Source organism: Eucyclogobius newberryi, unplaced genomic scaffold (genome assembly GCF_026437365.1).
Source record: "Eucyclogobius newberryi isolate DKJ021-1_F unplaced genomic scaffold, fEucNew1.0.hap1 SCAF_20, whole genome shotgun sequence".
Classification (NCBI taxonomy): Eukaryota; Metazoa; Chordata; class Actinopteri; order Gobiiformes; family Gobiidae; genus Eucyclogobius; species Eucyclogobius newberryi.
This window is the reverse complement of record NW_027315835.1, coordinates 26,748,525-26,771,076: the sequence shown is the minus strand read 5'-3', so window position 1 is coordinate 26,771,076 and position 22,552 is coordinate 26,748,525. Positions and strand designations below refer to the sequence as shown.

At 41.4% G+C, this 22,552-nt stretch overlaps 38 non-coding genes across 38 annotated transcripts; 7 read left to right on the top strand and 31 right to left on the bottom strand.

The window, feature by feature from the left end:
• Positions 1–231: 231 nt before the first annotated feature.
• On the bottom strand, positions 232–305 carry trnat-ugu (transfer RNA threonine (anticodon UGU)). Its single transcript has one exon. It is a non-coding gene; the product is annotated as a tRNA-Thr (tRNA).
• Positions 306–541: 236 nt separating this feature from the next.
• On the bottom strand, positions 542–615 carry trnat-cgu (transfer RNA threonine (anticodon CGU)). The gene has a single exon. It is a non-coding gene; the product is annotated as a tRNA-Thr (tRNA).
• A 262-nt stretch (positions 616–877) lies between these two features.
• trnaq-uug (transfer RNA glutamine (anticodon UUG)) lies at positions 878–950 on the top strand. Its single transcript has one exon. It is a non-coding gene; the product is annotated as a tRNA-Gln (tRNA).
• A 977-nt stretch (positions 951–1,927) lies between these two features.
• On the bottom strand, positions 1,928–2,001 carry trnat-agu (transfer RNA threonine (anticodon AGU)). The gene has a single exon. It is a non-coding gene; the product is annotated as a tRNA-Thr (tRNA).
• A 367-nt stretch (positions 2,002–2,368) lies between these two features.
• On the bottom strand, positions 2,369–2,442 carry trnat-ugu (transfer RNA threonine (anticodon UGU)). Its single transcript has one exon. It is a non-coding gene; the product is annotated as a tRNA-Thr (tRNA).
• Positions 2,443–2,678: 236 nt separating this feature from the next.
• Positions 2,679–2,752, bottom strand: trnat-cgu (transfer RNA threonine (anticodon CGU)). Its single transcript has one exon. It is a non-coding gene; the product is annotated as a tRNA-Thr (tRNA).
• Positions 2,753–3,014: 262 nt separating this feature from the next.
• Positions 3,015–3,087, top strand: trnaq-uug (transfer RNA glutamine (anticodon UUG)). The gene has a single exon. It is a non-coding gene; the product is annotated as a tRNA-Gln (tRNA).
• A 980-nt stretch (positions 3,088–4,067) lies between these two features.
• On the bottom strand, positions 4,068–4,141 carry trnat-agu (transfer RNA threonine (anticodon AGU)). The gene has a single exon. It is a non-coding gene; the product is annotated as a tRNA-Thr (tRNA).
• A 368-nt stretch (positions 4,142–4,509) lies between these two features.
• Positions 4,510–4,583, bottom strand: trnat-ugu (transfer RNA threonine (anticodon UGU)). Its single transcript has one exon. It is a non-coding gene; the product is annotated as a tRNA-Thr (tRNA).
• A 236-nt stretch (positions 4,584–4,819) lies between these two features.
• Positions 4,820–4,893, bottom strand: trnat-cgu (transfer RNA threonine (anticodon CGU)). Its single transcript has one exon. It is a non-coding gene; the product is annotated as a tRNA-Thr (tRNA).
• A 262-nt stretch (positions 4,894–5,155) lies between these two features.
• Positions 5,156–5,228, top strand: trnar-ucg (transfer RNA arginine (anticodon UCG)). Its single transcript has one exon. It is a non-coding gene; the product is annotated as a tRNA-Arg (tRNA).
• Positions 5,229–6,205: 977 nt separating this feature from the next.
• Positions 6,206–6,279, bottom strand: trnat-agu (transfer RNA threonine (anticodon AGU)). The gene has a single exon. It is a non-coding gene; the product is annotated as a tRNA-Thr (tRNA).
• A 367-nt stretch (positions 6,280–6,646) lies between these two features.
• trnat-ugu (transfer RNA threonine (anticodon UGU)) lies at positions 6,647–6,720 on the bottom strand. Its single transcript has one exon. It is a non-coding gene; the product is annotated as a tRNA-Thr (tRNA).
• A 236-nt stretch (positions 6,721–6,956) lies between these two features.
• Positions 6,957–7,030, bottom strand: trnat-cgu (transfer RNA threonine (anticodon CGU)). Its single transcript has one exon. It is a non-coding gene; the product is annotated as a tRNA-Thr (tRNA).
• A 1,283-nt stretch (positions 7,031–8,313) lies between these two features.
• Positions 8,314–8,387, bottom strand: trnat-agu (transfer RNA threonine (anticodon AGU)). The gene has a single exon. It is a non-coding gene; the product is annotated as a tRNA-Thr (tRNA).
• Positions 8,388–8,755: 368 nt separating this feature from the next.
• On the bottom strand, positions 8,756–8,829 carry trnat-ugu (transfer RNA threonine (anticodon UGU)). Its single transcript has one exon. It is a non-coding gene; the product is annotated as a tRNA-Thr (tRNA).
• A 236-nt stretch (positions 8,830–9,065) lies between these two features.
• Positions 9,066–9,139, bottom strand: trnat-cgu (transfer RNA threonine (anticodon CGU)). Its single transcript has one exon. It is a non-coding gene; the product is annotated as a tRNA-Thr (tRNA).
• Positions 9,140–10,424: 1,285 nt separating this feature from the next.
• Positions 10,425–10,498, bottom strand: trnat-agu (transfer RNA threonine (anticodon AGU)). The gene has a single exon. It is a non-coding gene; the product is annotated as a tRNA-Thr (tRNA).
• A 368-nt stretch (positions 10,499–10,866) lies between these two features.
• On the bottom strand, positions 10,867–10,940 carry trnat-ugu (transfer RNA threonine (anticodon UGU)). The gene has a single exon. It is a non-coding gene; the product is annotated as a tRNA-Thr (tRNA).
• Positions 10,941–11,175: 235 nt separating this feature from the next.
• Positions 11,176–11,249, bottom strand: trnat-cgu (transfer RNA threonine (anticodon CGU)). The gene has a single exon. It is a non-coding gene; the product is annotated as a tRNA-Thr (tRNA).
• Positions 11,250–11,512: 263 nt separating this feature from the next.
• trnar-ucg (transfer RNA arginine (anticodon UCG)) lies at positions 11,513–11,585 on the top strand. Its single transcript has one exon. It is a non-coding gene; the product is annotated as a tRNA-Arg (tRNA).
• A 949-nt stretch (positions 11,586–12,534) lies between these two features.
• trnat-agu (transfer RNA threonine (anticodon AGU)) lies at positions 12,535–12,608 on the bottom strand. Its single transcript has one exon. It is a non-coding gene; the product is annotated as a tRNA-Thr (tRNA).
• Positions 12,609–12,976: 368 nt separating this feature from the next.
• On the bottom strand, positions 12,977–13,050 carry trnat-ugu (transfer RNA threonine (anticodon UGU)). Its single transcript has one exon. It is a non-coding gene; the product is annotated as a tRNA-Thr (tRNA).
• A 236-nt stretch (positions 13,051–13,286) lies between these two features.
• On the bottom strand, positions 13,287–13,360 carry trnat-cgu (transfer RNA threonine (anticodon CGU)). The gene has a single exon. It is a non-coding gene; the product is annotated as a tRNA-Thr (tRNA).
• A 262-nt stretch (positions 13,361–13,622) lies between these two features.
• trnar-ucg (transfer RNA arginine (anticodon UCG)) lies at positions 13,623–13,695 on the top strand. The gene has a single exon. It is a non-coding gene; the product is annotated as a tRNA-Arg (tRNA).
• Positions 13,696–14,618: 923 nt separating this feature from the next.
• Positions 14,619–14,692, bottom strand: trnat-agu (transfer RNA threonine (anticodon AGU)). The gene has a single exon. It is a non-coding gene; the product is annotated as a tRNA-Thr (tRNA).
• Positions 14,693–15,060: 368 nt separating this feature from the next.
• trnat-ugu (transfer RNA threonine (anticodon UGU)) lies at positions 15,061–15,134 on the bottom strand. The gene has a single exon. It is a non-coding gene; the product is annotated as a tRNA-Thr (tRNA).
• A 238-nt stretch (positions 15,135–15,372) lies between these two features.
• Positions 15,373–15,446, bottom strand: trnat-cgu (transfer RNA threonine (anticodon CGU)). Its single transcript has one exon. It is a non-coding gene; the product is annotated as a tRNA-Thr (tRNA).
• Positions 15,447–16,732: 1,286 nt separating this feature from the next.
• trnat-agu (transfer RNA threonine (anticodon AGU)) lies at positions 16,733–16,806 on the bottom strand. The gene has a single exon. It is a non-coding gene; the product is annotated as a tRNA-Thr (tRNA).
• A 368-nt stretch (positions 16,807–17,174) lies between these two features.
• On the bottom strand, positions 17,175–17,248 carry trnat-ugu (transfer RNA threonine (anticodon UGU)). Its single transcript has one exon. It is a non-coding gene; the product is annotated as a tRNA-Thr (tRNA).
• A 235-nt stretch (positions 17,249–17,483) lies between these two features.
• trnat-cgu (transfer RNA threonine (anticodon CGU)) lies at positions 17,484–17,557 on the bottom strand. Its single transcript has one exon. It is a non-coding gene; the product is annotated as a tRNA-Thr (tRNA).
• A 263-nt stretch (positions 17,558–17,820) lies between these two features.
• On the top strand, positions 17,821–17,893 carry trnar-ucg (transfer RNA arginine (anticodon UCG)). The gene has a single exon. It is a non-coding gene; the product is annotated as a tRNA-Arg (tRNA).
• A 949-nt stretch (positions 17,894–18,842) lies between these two features.
• trnat-agu (transfer RNA threonine (anticodon AGU)) lies at positions 18,843–18,916 on the bottom strand. The gene has a single exon. It is a non-coding gene; the product is annotated as a tRNA-Thr (tRNA).
• Positions 18,917–19,284: 368 nt separating this feature from the next.
• Positions 19,285–19,358, bottom strand: trnat-ugu (transfer RNA threonine (anticodon UGU)). Its single transcript has one exon. It is a non-coding gene; the product is annotated as a tRNA-Thr (tRNA).
• Positions 19,359–19,594: 236 nt separating this feature from the next.
• Positions 19,595–19,668, bottom strand: trnat-cgu (transfer RNA threonine (anticodon CGU)). The gene has a single exon. It is a non-coding gene; the product is annotated as a tRNA-Thr (tRNA).
• Positions 19,669–20,947: 1,279 nt separating this feature from the next.
• On the bottom strand, positions 20,948–21,021 carry trnat-agu (transfer RNA threonine (anticodon AGU)). Its single transcript has one exon. It is a non-coding gene; the product is annotated as a tRNA-Thr (tRNA).
• A 658-nt stretch (positions 21,022–21,679) lies between these two features.
• On the bottom strand, positions 21,680–21,753 carry trnat-cgu (transfer RNA threonine (anticodon CGU)). The gene has a single exon. It is a non-coding gene; the product is annotated as a tRNA-Thr (tRNA).
• A 262-nt stretch (positions 21,754–22,015) lies between these two features.
• On the top strand, positions 22,016–22,088 carry trnar-ucg (transfer RNA arginine (anticodon UCG)). Its single transcript has one exon. It is a non-coding gene; the product is annotated as a tRNA-Arg (tRNA).
• The last annotated feature ends 464 nt before the right edge of the window (positions 22,089–22,552 follow it).

Genomic DNA, 22,552 nt, shown 5'->3' with positions numbered 1-22,552 from the left:
AAAGATGTAGGGGACTGATTCCTTCGTTGTTGGCTAAGCCTTCCTATTCTTTGCAAATTTGTACCAAAGAACACAATGTAAAACGTTTACAAGACAGACACTTTGACCAACTAAGCTAAAATCAAGTAGCTGCTCTAATGGACTTGGATTAAAAGATTTAAGCGTGGGATTCCTTAGTGGTTAGCTAAGATGCATTGTTTGCATTTTCATTCCAAAGAACACAATATCAAAAGGCACTGCTGGGATTTGAACCCAGGATCTCCTGTTTACAAGACAGGCACTTTGACCATCTAAGCTATAGCGCCAATGTTATTGACATTTAGAACAAAATTCGAAACAAAAATTCCAGCATAAAATGAATGGAATGTCAGTAGGCTATCGTTAAGGGAGCCTGCTCCACAAAAAAAACAACAACAGAAGAGCAAATATTGAGCTTGTGGTCTAATGAACTTGGATGAAAAGGATTAAGGATCAGAGTCCTTCGAAATTAGCTTAGCCTTCTTGTTGTTTACAAATTCGTACCAAAGAACCTACTGTAAAAAGGCACTGCTGGGATTTGAACCCAGAATCTCCTGTTTACGAGACAGGCACTTTGACCAACTAAGCTACAGTGCCAAGAGAAGCAATGTTTTAAAGCCCTGATGTGACAAAATATTCCACCATATTGACAAAATTCCGTCCCGCCCAGTTTTTTTTAAATATCCAATGTTCATCATGCAAATCTGCACCGATTCCCTGGGCGGCCTGAAAATGGCTTTTTAGTCTTGTGTAGAACTTAGTTTCTCCCGAAGTCGGACGGGCTTCCGGAAGAAGGTGAAGAGGGCATGGAAAAATATTGGCATGCTGCATTCCAATGTGCCTGTTCAGACGAAACCAGGACCACGTGGCCTAATGGATAAGGCGTCTGACTTTGGATCAGAAGACTGAGGGTTCGAATCCCTTCGTGGTTGTAAAAGGACTGTTGATGGTTGTGAAAGGCAATACCTGACAATGTACATTAAAATCTTCCCTTTTCAAAGCACAATTTCAAGAAAACATATCAGATATGCTCAATGGGAAATTGGCACACTGCTCCTTGGAAACAGAATAAAAGGAAATTGCTAAGGCTGAGCAAAAGAATATGTCTGTTTGCCGTAACCCGACCGACCCGCTATGAAACTAGCCCACTGGAAAAAAAAATATCAGCAGTTTGTTGAAAATACGTCAAAATCTTTTATTTTTCAATTATTTCGCCGACTCACTGACCGGTCATTCCTGAATCACCGTGTCGAATATTTTTATCACACTTGTAAACCTGACTTTCATCTCAAAGGACTGAAGACGCACCGCGTAACACATGTGGATCTTCCTTTTCAGTCCTCCACATGTGTCTGTAACAAAATAGAGCGCGCGTAGGAGTCTTCTCATTGCCATTTACGAGTTGATTTGGCCTTGTCGGCGCCACTGACATGTCCATAGTAATGTCACGCTCTGTCAGGGTGTGAAATTTGACTTACGCAAATGCATTCTGGGATGCCGCATGTTCCCCCCGCTCGCCTTAGCTACCAAAATAAAGGATAGCGGCGTACAAAAGGTCGATTGAAATATCTTAAAATCGTGAGATTTAGTCCCCGATCGGGTTGATAGAGACGTTTTTCGTCATTGACTGTTGAAGCCTGACCCCTGGTGGTCACTCCGACTCAAAAAATGACAAAATTGGGATCTTTTTTTTTGCCTTCAACGTAAAAAAAAACAAGAATTTGCCTACCGTCCGACCCAGATGAAAAATGTTGACTCGGGTTACAGCAAACAGACAATTTATTTGGGGTAGCCTAATGTAGGATATGTGCCTTCAATAGACTTGAAATAAATATGTAGGTGTCGGATTCCTCCGTGGTTTGCCAAGAAATGTAGCTTCCTTTTTCATAGGAAAGAGCACAATGTGTAAAGGCACTGCTGGGATTTGAACCCAGGATCTCCTGTTTACTAGACAGGCACTTTGACCAACTAAGCCACAGCGCCAATGTTGACACATTTACAAGCAAAATTTTGCGGAAAAACAGCGTTAAAGCCAGTGAGCTATTTGAGGGAGCCTAATCAATAAAAAACTAAACACATAAGGCTCAATTTGAGCTTGTTGCCTCATGAACTTGGATCAAAAGATGTAGGGGACTGATTCCTTCGTTGTTGGCTAAGCCTTCCTATTCTTTGCAAATTTGTACCAAAGAACACAATGTAAAACGTTTACAAGACAGACACTTTGACCAACTAAGCTAAAATCAAGTAGCTGCTCTAATGGACTTGGATTAAAAGATTTAAGCGTGGGATTCCTTAGTGGTTAGCTAAGATGCATTGTTTGCATTTTCATACCAAAGAACACAATATCAAAAGGCACTGCTGGGATTTGAACCCAGGATCTCCTGTTTACAAGACAGGCACTTTGACCAACTAAGCTACAGCGCCAATGTTATTGACTTTTAGAACAAAATTTGAAAAAAAAATTCCAGCATAAAATGAATGGAATGTCAGTAGGCTATCGTTAAGGGAGCCTGCTCCACAAAAAAAACAACAACAGAAGAGCAAATATTGAGCTTGTGGTCTAATGAACTTGGATGAAAAGGATTAAGGATCAGAGTCCTTCGAAATTAGCTTAGCCTTCTTGTTGTTTACAAATTCGTACCAAAGAACCTACTGTAAAAAGGCACTGCTGGGATTTGAACCCAGAATCTCCTGTTTACGAGACAGGCACTTTGACCAACTAAGCTACAGTGCCAAGAGAAGCAATGTTTTAAAGCCCTGATGTGACAAAATATTCCACCATATTGACAAAATTCCGTCCCGCCCAGTTTTTTTTAAATATCCAATGTTCATCATGCAAATCTGCACCGATTCCCTGGGCGGCCTGAAAATGGCTTTTTAGTCTTGTGTAGAACTTAGTTTCTCCCGAAGTCGGACGGGCTTCCGGAAGAAGGTGAAGAGGGCATGGAAGAATATTGGCATGCTGCATTCCAATGTGCCTGTTCAGACGAAACCAGGACCACGTGGCCTAATGGATAAGGCGTCTGACTTTGGATCAGAAGACTGAGGGTTCGAATCCCTTCGTGGTTGTAAAAGGACTGTTGATGGTTGTGAAAGGCAATACCTGACAATGTACATTAAAATCTTCCCTTTTCAAAGCACAATTTCAAGAAAACATATCAGATATGCTCAATGGGAAATTGGCACACTGCTCCTTGGAAACAGAATAAAAGGAAATTGCTAAGGCTGAGCAAAAGAATATGTCTGTTTGCCGTAACCCGACCGACCCGCTATGAAACTAGCCCACTGGAAAAAAAAATATCAGCAGTTTGTTGAAAATACGTCAAAATCTTTTATTTTTCAATTATTTCGCCGACTCACTGACCGGTCATTCCTGAATCACCGTGTCGAATATTTTTATCACACTTGTAAACCTGACTTTCATCTCAAAGGACTGAAGACGCACCGCGTAACACATGTGGATCTTCCTTTTCAGTCCTCCACATGTGTCTGTAACAAAATAGAGCGCGCGTAGGAGTCTTCTCATTGCCATTTACGAGTTGATTTGGCCTTGTCGGCGCCACTGACATGTCCATAGTAATGTCACGCTCTGTCAGGGTGTGAAATTTGACTTACGCAAATGCATTCTGGGATGCCGCATGTTCCCCCCGCTCGCCTTAGCTACCAAAATAAAGGATAGCGGCGTACAAAAGGTCGATTGAAATATCTTAAAATCGTGAGATTTAGTCTCCCGATCGGGTTGATAGAGACGTTTTTCGTCATTGACTGTTGAAGCCTGACCCCTGGTGGTCACTCCGACTCAAAAAATGACAAAATTGGGATCTTTTTTTTTGCCTTCAACGTAAAAAAAACAAGAATTTGCCTACCGTCCGACCCAGATGAAAAATGTTGACTCGGGTTACAGCAAACAGACAATTTATTAGGGGTAGCCTAATGTAGGATATGTGCCTTCAATAGACTTGAAATAAATATGTAGGTGTCGGATTCCTCCGTGGTTTGCCAAGAAATGTTGTAGCTTCCTTTTTCATAGGAAAGAGCACAATGTGTAAAGGCACTGCTGGGCTTTGAACCCAGGATCTCCTGTTTACTAGACAGGCACTTTGACCAACTAAGCCACAGCGCCAATGTTGACACATTTACAAGCAAAATTTTGCAGAAAAAACAGCGTTAAAGCCAGTGAGCTATTTGAGGGAGCCTGCTCAATAAAAAACTAAACACAAAAGGCTCAATTTGAGCTTGTTGCCTCATGAACTTGGATCAAAAGATGTAGGGGACTGATTCCTTCGTTGTTGGCTAAGCCTTCCTATTCTTTGCAAATTTGTACCAAAGAACACAATGTAAAACGTTTACAAGACAGACACTTTGACCAACTAAGCTAAAATCAAGTAGCTGCTCTAATGGACTTGGATTAAAAGATTTAAGCGTGGGATTCCTTAGTGGTTAGCTAAGATGCATTGTTTGCATTTTCATTCCAAAGAACACAATATCAAAAGGCACTGCTGGGATTTGAACCCAGGATCTCCTGTTTACAAGACAGGCACTTTGACCATCTAAGCTATAGCGCCAATGTTATTGACATTTAGAACAAAATTCGAAACAAAAATTCCAGCATAAAATGAATGGAATGTCAGTAGGCTATCGTTAAGGGAGCCTGCTCCACAAAAAAAACAACAACAGAAGAGCAAATATTGAGCTTGTGGTCTAATGAACTTGGATGAAAAGGATTAAGGATCAGAGTCCTTCGAAATTAGCTTAGCCTTCTTGTTGTTTACAAATTCGTACCAAAGAACCTACTGTAAAAAGGCACTGCTGGGATTTGAACCCAGAATCTCCTGTTTACGAGACAGGCACTTTGACCAACTAAGCTACAGTGCCAAGAGAAGCAATGTTTTAAAGCCCTGATGTGACAAAATATTCCACCATATTGACAAAATTCCGTCCCGCCCAGTTTTTTTTAAATATCCAATGTTCATCATGCAAATCTGCACCGATTCCCTGGGCGGCCTGAAAATGGCTTTTTAGTCTTGTGTAGAACTTAGTTTCTCCCGAAGTCGGACGGGCTTCCGGAAGAAGGTGAAGAGGGCATGGAAAAATATTGGCATGCTGCATTCCAATGTGCCTGTTCAGACGAAACCAGGACCACGTGGCCTAATGGATAAGGCGTCTGACTTCGGATCAGAAGACTGAGGGTTCGAATCCCTTCGTGGTTGTAAAAGGACTGTTGATGGTTGTGAAAGGCAATACCTGACAATGTACATTAAAATCTTCCCTTTTCAAAGCACAATTTCAAGAAAACATATCAGATATGCTCAATGGGAAATTGGCACACTGCTCCTTGGAAACAGAATAAAAGGAAATTGCTAAGGCTGAGCAAAAGAATATGTCTGTTTGCCGTAACCCGACCGACCCGCTATGAAACTAGCCCACTGGAAAAAAAAATATCAGCAGTTTGTTGAAAATACGTCAAAATCTTTTATTTTTCAATTATTTCGCCGACTCACTGACCGGTCATTCCTGAATCACCGTGTCGAATATTTTTATCACACTTGTAAACCTGACTTTCATCTCAAAGGACTGAAGACGCACCGCGTAACACATGTGGATCTTCCTTTTCAGTCCTCCACATGTGTCTGTAACAAAATAGAGCGCGCGTAGGAGTCTTCTCATTGCCATTTACGAGTTGATTTGGCCTTGTCGGCGCCACTGACATGTCCATAGTAATGTCACGCTCTGTCAGGGTGTGAAATTTGACTTACGCAAATGCATTCTGGGATGCCGCATGTTCCCCCCGCTCGCCTTAGCTACCAAAATAAAGGATAGCGGCGTACAAAAGGTCGATTGAAATATCTTAAAATCGTGAGATTTAGTCCCCGATCGGGTTGATAGAGACGTTTTTCGTCATTGACTGTTGAAGCCTGACCCCTGGTGGTCACTCCGACTCAAAAAATGACAAAATTGGGATCTTTTTTTTTGCCTTCAACGTAAAAAAAAACAAGAATTTGCCTACCGTCCGACCCAGATGAAAAATGTTGACTCGGGTTACAGCAAACAGACAATTTATTTGGGGTAGCCTAATGTAGGATATGTGCCTTCAATAGACTTGAAATAAATATGTAGGTGTCGGATTCCTCCGTGGTTTGCCAAGAAATGTAGCTTCCTTTTTCATAGGAAAGAGCACAATGTGTAAAGGCACTGCTGGGATTTGAACCCAGGATCTCCTGTTTACTAGACAGGCACTTTGACCAACTAAGCCACAGCGCCAATGTTGACACATTTACAAGCAAAATTTTGCGGAAAAACAGCGTTAAAGCCAGTGAGCTATTTGAGGGAGCCTAATCAATAAAAAACTAAACACATAAGGCTCAATTTGAGCTTGTTGCCTCATGAACTTGGATCAAAAGATGTAGGGGACTGATTCCTTCGTTGTTGGCTAAGCCTTCCTATTCTTTGCAAATTTGTACCAAAGAACACAATGTAAAACGTTTACAAGACAGACACTTTGACCAACTAAGCTAAAATCAAGTAGCTGCTCTAATGGACTTGGATTAAAAGATTTAAGCGTGGGATTCCTTAGTGGTTAGCTAAGATGCATTGTTTGCATTTTCATACCAAAGAACACAATATCAAAAGGCACTGCTGGGATTTGAACCCAGGATCTCCTGTTTACAAGACAGGCACTTTGACCAACTAAGCTACAGCGCCAATGTTATTGACTTTTAGAACAAAATTTGAAAAAAAAATTCCAGCATAAAATGAATGGAATGTCAGTAGGCTATCGTTAAGGGAGCCTGCTCCACAAAAAAAACAACAACAGAAGAGCAAATATTGAGCTTGTGGTCTAATGAACTTGGATGAAAAGGATTAAGGATCAGAGTCCTTCGAAATTAGCTTAGCCTTCTTGTTGTTTACAAATTCGTACCAAAGAACCTACTGTAAAAAGGCACTGCTGGGATTTGAACCCAGAATCTCCTGTTTACGAGACAGGCACTTTGACCAACTAAGCTACAGTGCCAAGAGAAGCAATGTTTTAAAGCCCTGATGTGACAAAATATTCCACCATATTGACAAAATTCCGTCCCGCCCAGTTTTTTTTAAATATCCAATGTTCATCATGCAAATCTGCACCGATTCCCTGGGCGGCCTGAAAATGGCTTTTTAGTCTTGTGTAGAACTTAGTTTCTCCCGAAGTCGGACGGGCTTCCGGAAGAAGGTGAAGAGGGCATGGAAGAATATTGGCATGCTGCATTCCAATGTGCCTGTTCAGACGAAACCAGGACCACGTGGCCTAATGGATAACGCGTCTGACTTCGGATCAGAAGACTGAGGGTTCGAATCCCTTCGTGGTTGTAAGAGGACTGTTGATGGTTGTGAAAGGCAATACCTGACAATGTGCATTAGAATCTTCCCTTTTCAAAGCACAATTTCAAGAAAACATATCAGATATGCTCAATGGGAAATTGGCACACTGCTCCTTGGAAACAGAATAAAAGGAAATTGCTAAGGCTGAGCAAAAGAATATGTCTGTTTGCCGTAACCCGACCGACCCGCTATGAAACTAGCCCACTGGAAAAAAAAATATCAGCAGTTTGTTGAAAATACGTCAAAATCTTTTATTTTTCAATTATTTCGCCGACTCACTGACCGGTCATTCCTGAATCACCGTGTCGAATATTTTTATCACACTTGTAAACCTGACTTTCATCTCAAAGGACTGAAGACGCACCGCGTAACACATGTGGATCTTCCTTTTCAGTCCTCCACATGTGTCTGTAACAAAATAGAGCGCGCGTAGGAGTCTTCTCATTGCCATTTACGAGTTGATTTGGCCTTGTCGGCGCCACTGACATGTCCAATTTGACTTACGCAAATGCATTCTGGGATGCCGCATGTTCCCCCCGCTCGCCTTAGCTACCAAAATAAAGGATAGCGGCGTACAAAAGGTCGATTGAAATATCTTAAAATCGTGAGATTTAGTCTCCCGATCGGGTTGATAGAGACGTTTTTCGTCATTGACTGTTGAAGCCTGACCCCTGGTGGTCACTCCGACTCAAAAAATGACAAAATTGGGATATTTTTTTTTGCCTTCAACGTAAAAAAAACGAGAATTTGCCTACCGTCCGACCCAGATGAAAAATGTTGACTCGGGTTACAGCAAACAGACAATTTATTTGGGGTAGCCTAATGTAGGATATGTGCCTTCAATAGACTTGAAATAAATATGTAGGTGTCGGATTCCTCCGTGGTTTGCCAAGAAATGTTGTAGCTTCCTTTTTCATAGGAAAGAGCACAATGTAAAGGCACTGCTGGGATTTGAACCCAGGATCTCCTGTTTACTAGACAGGCACTTTGACCAACTAAGCCACAGCGCCAATGTTGACACATTAACAATCAAAATATTGCGGAAAAAACAGCGTTAAAGCCAGTGAGCTATTTGAGGGAGCCTGCTCAATAAAAAACTAAACACAAAAGGCTCAATTTGAGCTTGTTGCCTCATGAACTTGGATCAAAAGATGTAGGGGACTGATTCCTTTGTTGTTGGCTAAGCCTTCCTATTCTTTGCAAATTTGTACCAAAGAACACAATGTAAAACGTTTACAAGACAGACACTTTGACCAACTAAGCTAAAATCAAGTAGCTGCTCTAATGGACTTGGATTAAAAGATTTAAGTGTGGGATTCCTTAGTGGTTAGCTAAGATGCATTGTTTGCATTTTCATACCAAAGAACACAATATCAAAAGGCACTGCTGGGATTTGAACCCAGGATCTCCTGTTTACAAGACAGGCACTTTGACCAACTAAGCTACAGCGCCAATGTTATTGACTTTTAGAACAAAATTTGAAAAAAAAATTCCAGCATAAAATGAATGGAATGTCAGTAGGCTATCGTTAAGGGAGCCTGCTCCACAAAAAAAACAACAACAGAAGAGCAAATATTGAGCTTGTGGTCTAATGAACTTGGATGAAAAGGATTAAGGATCAGAGTCCTTCGAAATTAGCTTAGCCTTCTTGTTGTTTACAAATTCGTACCAAAGAACCTACTGTAAAAAGGCACTGCTGGGATTTGAACCCAGAATCTCCTGTTTACGAGACAGGCACTTTGACCAACTAAGCTACAGTGCCAAGAGAAGCAATGTTTTAAAGCCCTGATGTGACAAAATATTCCACCATATTGACAAAATTCCGTCCCGCCCAGTTTTTTTTAAATATCCAATGTTCATCATGCAAATCTGCACCGATTCCCTGGGCGGCCTGAAAATGGCTTTTTAGTCTTGTGTAGAACTTAGTTTCTCCCGAAGTCGGACGGGCTTCCGGAAGAAGGTGAAGAGGGCATGGAAAAATATTGGCATGCTGCATTCCAATGTGCCTGTTCAGAAGAAACCAGGACCATGTGGCCTTATGGATAAGGCGTCTGACTTCGGATCAGAAGACTGAGGGTTCAAATCCCTTCGTGGTTGTAAGAGGACTGTTGAAGGTTGTGAAAGGCAATACCTGACAATGTGCATTAGAATTTTCACTTTTCAAAGCACAATTTCAAGAAAACATATCAGATATGCTCAATGGGAAATTGGCACACTGCTCCTTGGAAACAGAATAAAAGGAAATTGCTAAGGCTGAGCAAAAGAATATGTCTGTTTGCCGTAACCCGACCGACCCGCTATGAAACTAGCCCACTGAAAAAAAAAATATCAGCAGTTTGTTGAAAATACGTCAAAATCTTTTATTTTTCAATTATTTCGCCGACTCACTGACCGGTCATTCCTGAATCACCATGTTGAATATTTTTATCACACTTGTAAACCTGACTTTCATCTCAAAGGACTGAAGACGCACCGCGTAACACATGTGGATCTTCCTTTTCAGTCCTCCACATGTGTCTGTAACAAAATAGAGCGCGCGTAGGAGTCTTCTCATTGCCATTTACGAGTTGATTTGGCCTTGTCGGCGCCACTGACATGTCCAATTTGACTTACGCAAATGCATTCTGGGATGCCGCATGTTCCCCCCGCTCGCCTTAGCTACCAAAATAAAGGATAGCGGCGTACAAAAGGTCGATTGAAATATCTTAAAATCGTGAGATTTAGTCTCCCGATCGGGTTGATAGAGACGTTTTTCGTCATTGACTGTTGAAGCCTGACCCCTGGTGGTCACTCCGACTCAAAAAATGACAAAATTGGGATCTTTTTTTTTGCCTTCAACGTAAAAAAAACGAGAATTTGCCTACCGTCCGACCCAGATGAAAAATGTTGACTCGGGTTACAGCAAACAGACAATTTATTTGGGGTAGCCTAATGTAGGATATGTGCCTTCAATAGACATGAAATAAATATGTAGGTGTCGGATTCCTCCGTGGTTTGCCAAGAAATGTTGTAGCTTCCTTTTTCATAGGAAAGAGCACAATGTGTAAAGGCACTGCTGGGATTTGAACCCAGGATCTCCTGTCTACTAGACAGGCACTTTGACCAACTAAGCCACAGCGCCAATGTTGACACATCAACAAGCAAAATTTTGCGGAAAAAACAGCGTTAAAGCCAGTGAGCTATTTGAGGGAGCCTGCTCAATAAAAAACTAAACACAAAAGGCTCAATTTGAGCTTGTTGCCTCATGAACTTGGATCAAAAGATGTAGGGGACTGATTCCTTCGTTGTTGGCTAAGCCTTCCTATTCTTTGCAAATTTGTACCAAAGAACACAATGTAAAACGTTTACAAGACAGACACTTTGACCAACTAAGCTAAAATCAAGTAGCTGCTCTAATGGACTTGGATTAAAAGATTTAAGCGTGGGATTCCTTAGTGGTTAGCTAAGATGCATTGTTTGCATTTTCATACCAAAGAACACAATATCAAAAGGCACTGCTGGGATTTGAACCCAGGATCTCCTGTTTACAAGACAGGCACTTTGACCAACTAAGCTACAGCGCTAATGTTATTGACTTTAGAACAAAATTTGAAAAAAAAATTCCAGCATAAAATGAATGGAATGTCAGTAGGCTATCGTTAAGGGAGCCTGCTCCACAAAAAAAACAACAACAGAAGAGCAAATATTGAGCTTCTGGTCTAATGAACTTGGATGAAAAGGATTAAGGATCAGAGTCCTTCGAAATTAGCTTAGCCTTCTTGTTGTTTACAAATTCGTACCAAAGAACCTACTGTAAAAAGGCACTGCTGGGATTTGAACCCAGAATCTCCTGTTTACGAGACAGGCACTTTGACCAACTAAGCTACAGTGCCAAAAGAAGCAATGTTTTAAAGCCCTGATGTGACAAAATATTCCACCATATTGACAAAATTCCGTCCCGCCCAGTTTTTTTTTAAATATCCAATGTTCATCATGCAAATCTGCACCGATTCCCTGGGCGGCCTGAAAATGGCTTTTTAGTCTTGTGTAGAACTTAGTTTCTCCCGAAGTCGGACGAGCTTCCGGAAGAAGGTGAAGAGGGCATGGAAAAATATTGGCATGCTGCATTCCAATGTGCCTGTTCAGAAGAAACCAGGACCACGTGGCCTAATGGATAAGGCGTCTGACTTCGGATCAGAAGACTGAGGGTTCGAATCCCTTCGTGGTTGTAAGAGGACTGTTGATGGTTGTGAAAGGCAATACCTGACAATGTGCATTTGAATCTTCCCTTTTCAAAGCACAATTTCAAGAAAACATATCAGATATGCTCAATGGGAAATTGGCACACTGCTCCTTGGAAACAGAATAAAAGGAAATTGCTAAGGCTGAGCAAAAGAATATGTCTGTTTGCCGTAACCCGACCGACCCGCTATGAAACTAGCCCACTGAAAAAAAAAATATCAGCAGTTTGTAAAAATACGTCAAAATCTTTTATTTTTCAATTATTTCGCCGACTCACTGACCGGTCATTCCTGAATCACCGTGTCGAATATTTTTATCACACTTGTAAACCTGACTTTCATCTCAAAGGACTGAAGACGCACCGCGTAACACATGTGGATCTTCCTTTTCAGTCCTCCACATGTGTCTGTAACAAAATAGAGCGTGCGTAGGAGTCTTCTCATTGCCATTTACGAGTTGATTTGGCCTTGTCGGCGCCACTGACATGTCCAATTTGACTTACGCAAATGCATTCTGGGATGCCGCATGTTCCCCCCGCTCGCCTTAGCTACCAAAATAAAGGATAGCGGCGTACAAAAGGTCGATTGAAATATCTTAAAATCGTGAGATTTAGTCTCCCGATCGGGTTGATAGAGACGTTTTTCGTCATTGACTGTTGAAGCCTGACCCCTGGTGGTCACTCCGACTCAAAAAATGACAAAATTGGGATCTTTTTTTTTGCCTTCAACGTAAAAAAAACAAGAATTTGCCTACCGTCCGACCCAGATGAAAAATGTTGACTCGGGTTACAGCAAACAGACAATTTATTTGGGGTAGCCTAATGTAGGATATGTGCCTTCAATAGACTTGAAATAAATATGTAGGTGTCGGATTCCTCCGTGGTTTGCCAAGAAATGTTGTAGCTTCCTTTTTCATAGGAAAGAGCACAATGTGTAAAGGCACTGCTGGGATTTGAACCCAGGATCTCCTGTTTACTAGACAGGCACTTTGACCAACTAAGCCACAGAGCCAATGTTGACACATTAACAAGCAAAATTTTGCGGAAAAAACAGCGTTAAAACCAGTGAGCTATTTGAGGGAGCCTGCTCAATAAAAAACTAAACACAAAAGGCTCAATTTGAGCTTGTTGCCTCATGAACTTGGATCAAAAGATGTAGGGGACTGATTCCTTCGTTGTTGGCTAAGCCTTCCTATTCTTTGCAAATTTGTACCAAAGAACACAATGTAAAACGTTTACAAGACAGACACTTTGACCAACTAAGCTAAAATCAAGTAGCTGCTCTAATGGACTTGGATTAAAAGATTTAAGCGTGGGATTCCTTAGTGGTTAGCTAAGATGCATTGTTTGCATTTTCATACCAAAGAACACAATATCAAAAGGCACTGCTGGGATTTGAACCCAGGATCTCCTGTTTACAAGACAGGCACTTTGACCAACTAAGCTACAGCGCCAATGTTATTGACTTTTAGAACAAAATTTGAAAAAAAAATTCCAGCATAAAATGAATGGAATGTCAGTAGGCTATCGTTAAGGGAGCCTGCTCCACAAAAAAAACAACAACAGAAGAGCAAATATTGAGCTTGTGGTCTAATGAACTTGGATGAAAAGGATTAAGGATCAGAGTCCTTCGAAATTAGCTTAGCCTTCTTGTTGTTTACAAATTCGTACCAAAGAACCTACTGTAAAAAGGCACTGCTGGGATTTGAACCCAGAATCTCCTGTTTACGAGACAGGCACTTTGACCAACTAAGCTACAGTGCCAAGAGAAGCAATGTTTTAAAGCCCTGATGTGACAAAATATTCCACCATATTGACAAAATTCCGTCCCGCCCAGTTTTTTTTAAATATCCAATGTTCATCATGCAAATCTGCACCGATTCCCTGGGCGGCCTGAAAATGGCTTTTTAGTCTTGTGTAGAACTTAGTTTCTCCCGAAGTCGGACGGGCTTCCGGAAGAAGGTGAAGAGGGCATGGAAAAATATTGGCATACTGCATTCCAATGTGCCTGTTCAGAGGAAACCAGGACCACGTGGCCTAATGGATAAGGCGTCTGACTTCGGATCAGAAGACTGAGGGTTCGAATCCCTTCGTGGTTGTAAGAGGACTGTTGATGGTTGTGAAAGGCAATACCTGACAATGTGCATTTGAATCTTCCCTTTTCAAAGCACAATTTCAAGAAAACATATCAGATATGCTCAATGGGAAATTGGCACACTGCTCCTTGGAAACAGAATAAAAGAATATGTCTGTTTGCCGTAACCCGACCGACCCGCTATGAAACTAGCCGACTGAAAAAAAAATATCAGCAGTTTGTTGAAAATACATCAAAATCTTTTATTTTTCAATTATTTCACCGACTCACTGACCGGTCATTCCTGAATCACCGTGTCGAATATTTTTATCACACTTGTAAACCTGACTTTCATCTCAAAGGACTGAAGACGCACCGCGTAACACATGTGGATCTTCCTTTTCAGTCCTCCACATGTGTCTGTAACAAAATAGAGCGCGCGTAGGAGTCTTCTCATTGCCATTTACGAGTTGATTTGGCCTTGTCGGCGCCACTGACATGTCCAATTTGACTTACGCAAATGCATTCTGGGATGCCGCATGTTCCCCCCGCTCGCCTTAGCTACCAAAATAAAGGATAGCGGCGTACAAAAGGTCGATTGAAATATCTTAAAATCGTGAGATTTAGTCTCCCGATCGGGTTGATAGAGACGTTTTTCGTCATTGACTGTTGAAGCCTGACCCCTGGTGGTCACTCCGACTCAAAAAATGACAAAATTGGGATCTTTTTTTTTGCCTTCAACGTAAAAAAAACGAGAATTTGCCTACCGTCCGACCCAGATGAAAAATGTTGACTCGGGTTACAGCAAACAGACAATTTATTTGGGGTAGCCTAATGTAGGATATGTGCCTTCAATAGACTTGAAATAAATATGTAGGTGTCGGATTCCTCCGTGGTTTGCCAAGAAATGTTATAGCTTCCTTTTTCATAGGAAAGAGCACAATGTAAAGGCACTGCTGGGATTTGAACCCAGGATCTCCTGTTTACTAGACAGGCACTTTGACCAACCAAGCCACAGCGCCAATGTTGACACATTAACAATCAAAATATTGCGGAAAAAACAGCGTTAAAGCCAGTGAGCTATTTGAGGGAGCCTGCTCAATAAAAAACTAAACACAAAAGGCTCAATTTGAGCTTGTTGCCTCATGAACTTGGATCAAAAGATGTAGGGGACTGATTCCTTTGTTGTTGGCTAAGCCTTCCTATTCTTTGCAAATTTGTACCAAAGAACACAATGTAAAACGTTTACAAGACAGACACTTTGACCAACTAAGCTAAAATCAAGTAGCTGCTCTAATGGACTTGGATTAAAAGATTTAAGCGTGGGATTCCATAGTGGTTAGCTAAGATGCATTGTTTGCATTTTCATACCAAAGAACAGAATATCAAAAGGCACTGCTGGGATTTGAACCCAGGATCTCCTGTTTACAAGACAGGCACTTTGACCAACTAAGCTACAGCGCCAATGTTATTGACTTTTAGAACAAAATTTGAAAAAAAAATTCCAGCATAAAATGAATGGAATGTCAGTAGGCTATCTTTAAGGGAGCCTGCTCCACAAAAAAAAAACAACAACAGAAGAGCAAATATTGAGCTTCTGGTCTAATGAACTTGGATGAAAAGGATTAAGGATCAGAGTCCTTCGAAATTAGCTTAGCCTTCTTGTTGTTTACAAATTCGTACCAAAGAACCTACTGTAAAAAGGCACTGCTGGGATTTGAACCCAGAATCTCCTGTTTACGAGACAGGCACTTTGACCAACTAAGCTACAGTGCCAAAAGAAGCAATGTTTTAAAGCCCTGATGTGACAAAATATTCCACCATATTGACAAAATTCCGTCCCGCCCAGTTTTTTTTTAAATATCCAATGTTCATCATGCAAATCTGCACCGATTCCCTGGGCGGCCTGAAAATGGCTTTTTAGTCTTGTGTAGAACTTAGTTTCTCCCGAAGTCGGACGAGCTTCCGGAAGAAGGTGAAGAGGGCATGGAAAAATATTGGCATGCTGCATTCCAATGTGCCTGTTCAGAAGGAAACCAGGACCACGTGGCCTAATGGATAAGGCGTCTGACTTCAATCAGAAGACTGAGGGTTCGAATCCCTTCGTGGTTGTAAGAGGACTGTTGAAGGTTGTGAAAGGCAATACCTGACAATGTGCATTAGAATTTTCACTTTTCAAAGCACAATTTCAAGAAAACATATCAGATATGCTCAATGGGAAATTGGCACACTGCTCCTTGGAAACAGAATAAAAGGAAATTGCTAAGGCTGAGCAAAAGAATATGTCTGTTTGCCGTAACCCGACCGACCCGCTATGAAACTAGCCCACTGAAAAAAAAAATATCAGCAGTTTGTTGAAAATACGTCAAAATCTTTTATTTTTCAATTATTTCGCCGACTCACTGACCGGTCATTTCTGAATCACCGTGTCGAATATTTTTATCACACTTGTAAACCTGACTTTCATCTCAAAGGACTGAAGACGCACCGCGTAACACATGTGGATCTTCCTTTTCAGTCCTCCACATGTGTCTGTAACAAAATAGAGCGCGCGTAGGAGTCTTCTCATTGCCATTTACGAGTTGATTTGGCCTTGTCGGCGCCACTGACATGTCCAATTTGACTTACGCAAATGCATTCTGGGATGCCGCATGTTCCCCCCGCTCGCCTTAGCTACCAAAATAAAGGATAGCGGCGTACAAAAGGTCGATTGAAATATCTTAAAATCGTGAGATTTAGTCTCCCGATCGGGTTGATAGAGACGTTTTTCGTCATTGACTGTTGAAGCCTGACCCCTGGTGGTCACTCCGACTCAAAAAATGACAAAATTGGGATCTTTTTTTTTGCCTTCAACGTAAAAAAAACGAGAATTTGCCTACCGTCCGACCCAGATGAAAAATGTTGACTCGGGTTACAGCAAACAGACAATTTATTTGGGGTAGCCTAATGTAGGATATGTGCCTTCAATAGACTTGAAATAAATATGTAGGTGTCGGATTCCTCCGTGGTTTGCCAAGAAATGTTGTAGCTTCCTTTTTCATAGGAAAGAGCACAATGTGTAAAGGCACTGCTGGGATTTGAACCCAGGATCTCCTGTCTACTAGACAGGCACTTTGACCAACTAAGCCACAGCGCCAATGTTGACACATCAACAAGCAAAATTTTGCGGAAAAAACAGCGTTAAAGCCAGTGAGCTATTTGAGGGAGCCTGCTCAATAAAAAACTAAACACAAAAGGCTCAATTTGAGCTTGTTGCCTCATGAACTTGGATCAAAAGATGTAGGGGACTGATTCCTTCGTTGTTGGCTAAGCCTTCCTATTCTTTGCAAATTTGTACCAAAGAACACAATGTAAAACGTTTACAAGACAGACACTTTGACCAACTAAGCTAAAATCAAGTAGCTGCTCTAATGGACTTGGATTAAAAGATTTAAGCGTGGGATTCCTTAGTGGTTAGCTAAGATGCATTGTTTGCATTTTCATACCAAAGAACACAATATCAAAAGGCACTGCTGGGATTTGAACCCAGGATCTCCTGTTTACAAGACAGGCACTTTGACCAACTAAGCTACAGCGCTAATGTTATTGACTTCAGAACAAAATTTGAAAAAAAAATTCCAGCATAAAATGAATGGAATGTCAGTAGGCTATCGTTAAGGGAGCCTGCTCCACAAAAAAAACAACAACAGAAGAGCAAATATTGAGCTTCTGGTCTAATGAACTTGGATGAAAAGGATTAAGGATCAGAGTCCTTCGAAATTAGCTTAGCCTTCTTGTTGTTTACAAATTCGTACCAAAGAACCTACTGTAAAAAGGCACTGCTGGGATTTGAACCCAGAATCTCCTGTTTACGAGACAGGCACTTTGACCAACTAAGCTACAGTGCCAAAAGAAGCAATGTTTTAAAGCCCTGATGTGACAAAATATTCCACCATATTGACAAAATTCCGTCCCGCCCAGTTTTTTTTTAAATATCCAATGTTCATCATGCAAATCTGCACCGATTCCCTGGGCGGCCTGAAAATGGCTTTTTAGTCTTGTGTAGAACTTAGTTTCTCCCGAAGTCGGACGAGCTTCCGGAAGAAGGTGAAGAGGGCATGGAAAAATATTGGCATGCTGCATTCCAATGTGCCTGTTCAGAAGAAACCAGGACCACGTGGCCTAATGGATAAGGCGTCTGACTTCGGATCAGAAGACTGAGGGTTCGAATCCCTTCGTGGTTGTAAGAGGACTGTTGATGGTTGTGAAAGGCAATACCTGACAATGTGCATTTGAATCTTCCCTTTTCAAAGCACAATTTCAAGAAAACATATCAGAAATGCTCAATGGGAAATTGGCACACTGCTCCTTGGAAACAGAATAAAAGGAAATTGCTAAGGCTGAGCAAAAGAATATGTCTGTTTGCCGTAATCCGACCGACCCGCTATGAAACTAGCCCACTGAAAAAAAAAATATCAGCAGTTTGTAAAAATACGTCAAAATCTTTTATTTTTCAATTATTTCGCCGACTCACTGACCGGTCATTCCTGAATCACCGTGTCGAATATTTTTATCACACTTGTAAACCTGACTTTCATCTCAAAGGACTGAAGACGCACCGCGTAACACATGTGGATCTTCCTTTTCAGTCCTCCACATGTGTCTGTAACAAAATAGAGCGCGCGTAGGAGTCTTCTCATTGCCATTTATGAGTTGATTTGGCCTTGTCGGCGCCACTGACATGTCCAATTTGTCTTACGCAAATGCATTCTGGGATGCCGCATGTTCCCCCCGCTCGCCTTAGCTACCAAAATAAAGGATAGCGGCGTACAAAAGGTCGATTGAAATATCTTAAAATCGTGAGATTTAGTCTCCCGATCGGGTTGATAGAGACGTTTTTCGTCATTGACTGTTGAAGCCTGACCCCTGGTGGTCACTCCGACTCAAAAAATGACAAAATTGGGATCTTTTTTTTTGCCTTCAACGTAAAAAAAACAAGAATTTGCCTACCGTCCGACCCAGATGAAAAATGTTGACTCGGGTTACAGCAAACAGACAATTTATTTGGGGTAGCCTAATGTAGGATATGTGCCTTCAATAGACTTGAAATAAATATGTAGGTGTCGGATTCCTCCGTGGTTTGCCAAGAAATGTTGTAGCTTCCTTTTTCATAGGAAAGAGCACAATGTGTAAAGGCACTGCTGGGATTTGAACCCAGGATCTCCTGTTTACTAGACAGGCACTTTGACCAACTAAGCCACAGAGCCAATGTTGACACATTAACAAGCAAAATTTTGCGGAAAAAACAGCGTTAAAACCAGTGAGCTATTTGAGGGAGCCTGCTCAATAAAAAACTAAACACAAAAGGCTCAATTTGAGCTTGTTGCCTCATGAACTTGGATCAAAAGATGTAGGGGACTGATTCCTTCGTTGTTGGCTAAGCCTTCCTATTCTTTGCAAATTTGTACCAAAGAACACAATGTAAAACGTTTACAAGACAGACACTTTGACCAACTAAGCTAAAATCAAGTAGCTGCTCTAATGGACTTGGATTAAAAGATTTAAGCGTGGGATTCCTTAGTGGTTAGCTAAGATGCATTGTTTGCATTTTCATACCAAAGAACACAATATCAAAAGGCACTGCTGGGATTTGAACCCAGGATCTCCTGTTTACAAGACAGGCACTTTGACCAACTAAGCTACAGCGCCAATGTTATTGACTTTTAGAACAAAATTTGAAAAAAAAATTCCAGCATAAAATGAATGGAATGTCAGTAGGCTATCGTTAAGGGAGCCTGCTCCACAAAAAAAACAACAACAGAAGAGCAAATATTGAGCTTGTGGTCTAATGAACTTGGATGAAAAGGATTAAGGATCAGAGTCCTTCGAAATTAGCTTAGCCTTCTTGTTGTTTACAAATTCGTACCAAAGAACCTACTGTAAAAAGGCACTGCTGGGATTTGAACCCAGAATCTCCTGTTTACGAGACAGGCACTTTGACCAACTAAGCTACAGTGCCAAGAGAAGCAATGTTTTAAAGCCCTGATGTGACAAAATATTCCACCATATTGACAAAATTCCGTCCCGCCCAGTTTTTTTTAAATATCCAATGTTCATCATGCAAATCTGCACCGATTCCCTGGGCGGCCTGAAAATGGCTTTTTAGTCTTGTGTAGAACTTAGTTTCTCCCGAAGTCGGACGGGCTTCCGGAAGAAGGTGAAGAGGGCATGGAAAAATATTGGCATTCCAATGTGCCTGTTCAGAAGAAACCAGGACCACGTGGCCTTATGGATAAGGCGTCTGACTTCGGATCAGAAGACTGAAGGTTCAAAATCCCTTCGTGGTTGTAAGAGGACTGTTGAAGGTTGTGAAAGGCAATACCTGACAATGTGCATTAGAATTTTCACTTTTCAAAGCACAATTTCAAGAAAACATATCAGATATGCTCAATGGGAAATTGGCACACTGCTCCTTGGAAACAGAATAAAAGGAAATTGCTAAGGCTGAGCAAAAGAATATGTCTGTTTGCCGTAACCCGACCGACCCGCTATGAAACTAGCCCACTGGAAAAAAAAATATCAGCAGTTCGTTGAAAATACGTCAAAATCTTTTATTTTTCAATTATTTCGCCGACTCACTGACCGGTCATTCCTGAATCACCGTGTCGAATATTTTTATCACACTTGTAAACCTGACTTTCATCTCAAAGGACTGAAGACGCACCGCGTAACACATGTGGATCTTCCTTTTCAGTCCTCCACATGTGTCTGTAACAAAATAGAGCGCGCGTAGGAGTCTTCTCATTGCCATTTACGAGTTGATTTGGCCTTGTCGACGCCACTGACATGTCCAATTTGACTTACGCAAATGCATTCTGGGATGCCGCATGTTCCCCCCGCTCGCCTTAGCTACCAAAATAAAGGATAGCGGCGTACAAAAGGTCGATTGAAATATCTTAAAATCGTGAGATTTAGTCTCCCGATCGGGTTGATAGAGACGTTTTTCGTCATTGACTGTTGAAGCCTGACCCCTGGTGGTCACTCCGACTCAAAAAATGACAAAATTGGGATCTTTTTTTTTGCCTTCAACGTAAAAAAAACGAGAATTTGCCTACCGTCCGACCCAGATGAAAAATGTTGACTCGGGTTACAGCAAACAGACAATTTATTTGGGGTAGCCTAATGTAGGATATGTGCCTTCAATAGACTTGAAATAAATATGTAGGTGTCGGATTCCTCCGTGGTTTGCCAAGAAATGTTGTAGCTTCCTTTTTCATAGGAAAGAGCACAATGTGTAAAGGCACTGCTGGGATTTGAACCCAGGATCTCCTGTTTACTAGACAGGCACTTTGACCAACTAAGCCACAGCGCCAATGTTGACACATTAACAAGCAAAATTTTGCGGAAAAAACAGCGTTAAAGCCAGTGAGCTATTTGAGGGAGCCTGCTCAATAAAAAACTAAACACAAAAGGCTCAATTTGAGCTTGTTGCCTCATGAACTTGGATCAAAAGATGTAGGGGACTGATTCCTTCGTTGTTGGCTAAGCCTTCCTATTCTTTGCAAATTTGTACCAAAGAACACAATGTAAAACGTTTACAAGACAGACACTTTGACCAACTAAGCTAAAATCAAGTAGCTGCTCTAATGGACTTGGATTAAACGATTTAAGCGTGGGATTCCTTAGTGGTTAGCTAAGATGCATTGTTTGCATTTTCATACCAAAGAACACAATATCAAAAGGCACTGCTGGGATTACAAGACAGGCACTTTGACCAACTAAGCTACAGCGCCAATGTTATTGACTTTTAGAACAAAATTTGAAAAAAAAAGTCCAGCATAAAATGAATGGAATGTCAGTAGGCTATCGTTAAGGGAGCCTGCTCCACAAAAAAAGAAAAAAACAGAAGAGCAAATATTGAGCTTGTGGTCTAATGAACTTGGATGAAAAGGATTAAGGATCAGAGTCCTTCGAAATTAGCTTAGCCTTCTTGTTGTTTACAAATTCGTACCAAAGAACCTACTGTAAAAAGGCACTGCTGGGATTTGAACCCAGAATCTCCTGTTTACGAGACAGGCACTTTGACCAACTAAGCTACAGTGCCAAGAGAAGCAACGTTTTAAAGCCCTGATGTGACAAAATATTCCACCATATTGACAAAATTCCGTCCCGCCCAGTTTTTTTTAAATATCCAATGTTCATCATGCAAATCTGCACCGATTCCCTGGGCGGCCTGAAAATGGCTTTTTAGTCTTGTGTAGAACTTAGTTTCTCCCGAAGTCGGACGGGCTTCCGGAAGAAGGTGAAGAGGGCATGGAAAAATATTGGCATGCTGCATTCCAATGTGCCTGTTCAGCCGAAACCAGGACCACGTGGCCTAATGGATAAGGCGTCTGACTTCGAATCAGAAGACTGAGGGTTCGAATCCCTTCGTGGTTGTAAGAGGACTGTTGATGGTTGTGAAAGGCAATGTGCATTTGAATCTTCCCTTTTCAAAGCACAATTTCAAGAAAACATATCAGATATGCTCAATGGGAAATTGGCACACTGCTCCTTGGAAACAGAATAAAAGGAAATTGCTAAGGCTGAGCAAAAGAATATGTCTGTTTGCCGTAACCCGACCGACCCGCTATGAAACTAGCCCACTGGAAAAAAAAATATCAGCAGTTCGTTGAAAATACGTCAAAGTCTTTTATTTTTCAATTATTTCGCTGACTCACTGACCGGTCATTCCTGAATCACCGTGTCGAATATTTTTATCACACTTGTAAACCTGACTTTCATCTCAAAGGACTGAAGACGCACCGCGTAACACATGTGGATCTTCCTTTTCAGTCCTCCACATGTGTCTGTAACAAAATAGAGCGCGCGTAGGAGTCTTCTCATTGCCATTTACGAGTTGA